Consider the following 6,010-nt stretch of genomic DNA (forward strand, 5'->3'; position numbering starts at 1 on the left):
TTGATTTCACTCTTACGTTGAGTGAAATACCTACCTCCTTACTCTGGTAGAGCTAGTCATGCTTACTGAATCTTTTCACATATCCATACATTAAAACATTGATTGTAACTACCCCCTCCTCCTTATTCTAGTAGAGCAGGTCATGCTTACTGAATCTTTTCACATATCCTCACATTAAAACATTGATTGTAACTACCCCCTCCTCCTTATTCTAGTAGAGCAGGTCATGCTTACTGAATCTTTTCACATATCCATACATTAAAACATTGATTGTAACTACCCCTTTCCACCTTCCTCTGGTAGAGCAGGTCATGCTTACTGAATCTTTTCACATGTCCATACATTAAAACATTGATTGTAACTATGATATATATGTACTTCCGCCTACAGTTTAGACCTATTGTCTTGTGTATGACCCTCTGTCCTGCGTGACAGTGAATACCAGCATTATCCTCACTTAACACTTAATCGAAGTCCTCAGATTAGGCAAAATTGTAATTAATTTTGTCAATAAAGATGTTAATAATAATAAAACTAAATCTTATTAAAATCTAAATCTAAAACTAAAACAGCCTCTGCCTCGCGACAAATACACCTGTATTCGATCTGAATTGAGGCATCATGACGGAGAGACACTGCAGCAAGGTGGGTTTGCAGTGTCAGATGCATGCGGGGAACTTATATCAGGGAGTCGCTAGTAAGATATCATCCGCATGAGGATACATTACAGTTGTGATATCAAATGATTTTATGATATGTTGGTGTAGTTTCGAGACTCATCTTAATTGGTTTGTCTACGATGGGTCATATTCTCCAGTCTTGAGGTTGACCAGGGGCCAGATTCACGACACAGTTACGCGAGCACTTACGAACGTTTACATTTTTTCTCAATCTTTGGTGGCTTTGTTTACAATTATTAAACAGTTAATGAGCTCCGAAGCACCAGGAGGCTGTTTATAACAATAACAACAGTTGATTGGCAAGTTTTCACGCTTGTAAACTGTTTAATAAATATAACCAAAGCCGCCAAAGATTGAGGAAAGATGAACACGTTCGTAAGTGCTTGCGTAGCTTCGTGAATCTCGCCCCAGTACCTCAGAAAGTAGGCTAACCTGAGGAGGGACAAGTGTTATGTTGAAGGGCATCGTCAGCAGTTTTAATAACCTCGTTCATCCTTGTTTTGGCCAGTGATCTTATAGATAATTAGGACCTCTTCGATGTCTGGTTTAACGCGTATGGATGGATGTAGACACTATAGGGAACATATGAAGGCATTGGCATGTGTATTGTGGTCCACGTTCTGGTATTTGAGAACTTTTATAGGTGCCTGGAAGCCAAGCACGAGGTTCGGAACACATTGTCGACAAAACATGAATGGACACAGGCAGTATCATGCAATGCTAAGAGAGCAATGATATATATATATATATATATATATATATATATATATATATATATATATATATATATATATATATATATATATATATATGTCGTACCTAGTAGCCAGAACGCACTTCTCAGCCTACTATGCAAGGCCCGATTTGCCTAATAAGCCAAGTTTTCCTGAATTAATATATTTTCTCTAATTTTTTTCTTTTTAAATGATAAAGCTACCCATTTCATTATGTATGAGGTCAATTTTTTTTTATTGGAGTTAAAATTAACGTAGATATATCACCGAACCTACCTAACCTAACCTAACCTATCTTTATAGGTTAGGTTAGGTTAGGTAGCCGAAAAATTTAGGTTAGGTTAGGTTAGGTAGGTTAGGTAGTCGAAAACACATTAATTCATGAAAACTTGGCTTATTAGGCAAATCGGGCCTTGCATAGTAGGCTGAGAAGTGCGTTCTGGCTACTAGGTACGACATATATATATATATATATATATATATATATATATATATATATATATATATATATATATATATATATATATATATATGTATATATACATATATATATAATATAATATAATATAATATAATATAATATTACATACACACACACACACACACACACACACACACACACACACACACACACACACACACACTAAAATATGTAAAACATTTTTTTTTCATTATTATTATTAGACTCAAGTTGAACTCAGCGCGTAATGCGTTATCTGATAAGACTCACTGTCTACTACCTGTCATGAGTCATACATGACAGGTGACTCTTGTGTCATACATCACCAGGAACAGTCATGTATTATATGTATATATGTATATGTATTCACTAAGATTTCTAAATGACATATATCTATCCGTGCATTCATCAATCTATTAATACTGCCTGTCTATCTATCAATCCACTTATCGCATCTATTTATCGATCTATCTATCAATCCACTTATCGCATCTATTTATCGATCTATCTCCCCATGTACTTATCTGTCTGTCCATCTATCTGCTCAGCAATCTATTCATTAATCCATGCATCTATCCCTCTGTACATCCATCTATTTATCTATCCATCTATATTCTGCCTGTATCTCTGTTTCTGTCTCCGCCTCTCTCTGTTTTTGTCTCTGTCTCTGTCTTTGTCTGTCTCGGTCTGTCTCTATCTCTCTCTTTCTTTTACAATATATGTAATTGTCTAATGTGAGGGTGGCCTCCACTCTGTCTGTGTCTCTGTCGCTCTCTGTCTCTGACGTGCTGTCTCTGTCTCTCTCTATTCCTCTGTTTATCTCTATCCTCCTCTCTTTCCCTCTCTCTATATATCTATCTTTCTGTATCTCTCTCTCTCTCTCTCTCTCTCTCGTCTCACAAGTATATCTTTCACTTGTCAGTATTTATCATATGTTACTATGTTGAAGGTGTTATTATGTTGCAGAAGTCACTATGTTGCAGGTGTTACTATTCATCACTATCAGTGTGCACACATGTTTTAAATATGTGAGTGTGGCTGACTCCGGAAAATTGGTCGGTGTATGGGAGGTGAGGAATGGAACCTGGTGTTCTGTATCCTAACAATCCCAATGTACCTTCTTGTGTATATATATATATATATATATATATATATATATATATATATATATATATATATATATATATATATATATATATATATATATATATATATATGTCGTACCTAGTAGCCAGAACTCACTTCTCAGCCTACTATGCAAGGCCCGATTTGCCTAATAAGCCAAGTTTTCATGAATTAGTTGTTTTTCGACTACCTAACCTACCTAACCTAACCTAACCTAACTTTTTCGGCTACCTAACCGAACCTAACCTATAAAGATAGGTTAGGTTAGGTTAGGTAGGGTTGGTTAGGTTCGGTCATATATCTACGTTAATTTTAACTCCAATAACAAAAAATTGACCTCATACATAATGAAATTGATAGCTTTATCATTTCAAAAGAAAAAAAATAGAGAAAATATATTAATTCAGGAAAACTTGGCTTATTAGGCAAATCTGGCCTTGCATAGTAAGCTAAGAAGTGCGTTCTGGCTACTAGGTACGACATATATATATATATATATATATATATATATATATATATATATATATATATATATATATATATATATATATATATATATATATATATGGTGTTGATGTCATTGATATAACATTTACCTGTTGTGGTATATTTTGTTGTATTTTTTTTTTTTTAGTATTTTGTTGACACTTTTGTGGAGATCAGTGGATAATATTTTATATTTTTTTTTTTGTAGAATGCTGTAAAGTTCGTGTCACATGAGTCACTGTGATCCCTATGGCACCGTGTCATACTGTACTTGCTTGGTGTTGACTCTGCCTGAGCCATGTTGGGCACATACCCAATAGAAATTACTGTTGGGATTTTTTTTTTTTTTAGTCTAACCACGCGCATCTGTTCTCCAGTTTTAAGCAGACAAACTATACATATCTATTTCTAATTTATAGATATAGATGTGTACTATTAGTTTTGCCCCTACGGTTTCTGAAAGAAATGAACACAGGGTTACTTTAAGGTGCTTCCGGGGCTTAGCGTCCCCCGCGGCCCGGTCCTCGACCAGGCCTCCAGTGAGTCATATCACCTAAACTCTTTTTTTTGTATAGGGAGTAAAAAACCCAGATAAGTTGCGATAAGACGCAGTAGGCTGTATATATATCTGGTCTGGTAACTAGGGGTAAAAAGTATTGTTAGAACTGAGTGGGCAATCTTATCGCTTCCGTCCCTGAGTATACGAAAGCTATGGTGATAACAGCTTTGTTTATACTCCGTTATCTGCTGCTTGGCCGCAGGCAGCCGTCATACACCCGCTCATCCATGCATACACTCTCTCTCTCTCTCTCTCTCTCTCTCTCTCTCTCTCTCTCTCTCTCTCTCTCTCTCTCTCTCTCTCTCTCTCTCTCTCTCTCTCTCTCTCTAACCAACAGCAACATATACACTCTGCTAACTGCAGTGTCAGCATAGCCGACCATAAGCAGAAATACCAGCAGCTAGAAAAAGAGAAAAGCACTAGAAACAGCAGAAGCAACAGCAGCATCAGATTCATTAAGAGCAGGTGCAGCAGCAGCAGCAGCAGCAGGGGGGTATAGCAGGGGTGGGCGGGCAGGCTAGAAGGGATAGAGTGAGCAAGCCAGCACCGAGATAGCCGCTAACGAAGGGAAGGGAGACTTTATCGGAATCCGGCCGTTGCGACTCTTCCAACGCTTTGATAAGCGAGGAACTTTTTCCTTTTATTTTTTCTGTCCTCGTGATAAGGTCGCTGTGGACGTCAACAGCCCTGACCAGGCTGGCCTGACGGTGTTGGCTTGGGGGGGTGATCGAGCTGGGTTATTCGGGGCCATGCTCTCCGCGGCGCTAACTCAGTCGGTGGACTTGAAAAGGGATTGTTGACCTTTTGGTCATAGAGGTCCAGGATGGCAGGCAGGGGGTCATGAACTTTGTGAAGGGTGTGTTGGTGTTGATGGGGGCAGGGGGATCTTGGGGTAGGTGTGTGTGTGTGTGTGTGTGTGTGTGTGTGTGTGTGTGTGTGTGTGTGTGTGTGTGTGTGTGTGTGTGTGTGTGTGTGTGAGTGAGTGTTGTGCTAGCAGAATCAAGCTCTATTCTATCAGCCTCGAGTATCTTTATTTTTTTTTTGCATGGCTTGCTTCCATCAGTGGCCTCTCGCTCTGCTGTCACACCTCTTGAATAGTTCCTCCTTATCTACTTATCTCAATACCCTTTAGGATTTTGTATGTCGCAATCGTTTCTCATCTAGCCTATTTCTAGTTTAATGAAGTCAAATCCAGTTCTCTCCAATCTTTCCTTATGCTCCAATCTTCTCAATTCTGGTTGAGAATTGTTGAATATGTTGAATTGAGAATATGTCTTGTGGCATAGTCATGATACCCTCTCGGGTTTTGTCTTGTGTTTCTATACATATGGATTCCGTGCATTAGCTGCATACTGCAATACTACTCTCACGTACGTAGGTTGTATACAGGGTCTTAATTGTCTCATTATCCGGATTTCTGAAAGATACTCTAATGCTCGCTAGCTTTGCGTTCGCTTTCAGACAATCTGTAGTCCTTCACGGGTATTAATTGGTCTGATAAGTTGTACACTAACCGTGAACAACAATGCATATTACTCCCTAATTAACTAATGCACGGAGAAAGATGAGTGTCAATAGGGAATTATTCCCTTTCACCATGACTGTATGTCTCCAATGTGGTAGGTCTTCTCTTCCATTCTGGCTGGGTTATCTTGAGGTTATCTTGAGATGATTTCGGGGCTTTTTAGTGTCCCCGCGGCCCGGTCCTTGACCAGGCCTCCACCCCCAGGAAGCAGCCCGTGACAGCTGACTAACTCCAAGGTACCTATTTACTGCTAGGTAACAGCTTACTCCAGCTGGAATAGGAGCCACCTATGTGTGGGGGCGCGGGGGGAGGGTTATGAGAGATGGACTACTCTGCTCTATCGAGGAAATGCCGTCAATCTAAGGCATATTTACTTATGGTATGTTTTATGCTGGTGAGTTGAGAGATAATGTTGGGTGTGTATCTCTATTGTCTCTATCA

The sequence above is a fragment of the Procambarus clarkii genome, chromosome 82 (assembly GCF_040958095.1).
Source record: "Procambarus clarkii isolate CNS0578487 chromosome 82, FALCON_Pclarkii_2.0, whole genome shotgun sequence".
Taxonomy (NCBI): Eukaryota; Metazoa; Arthropoda; class Malacostraca; order Decapoda; family Cambaridae; genus Procambarus; species Procambarus clarkii.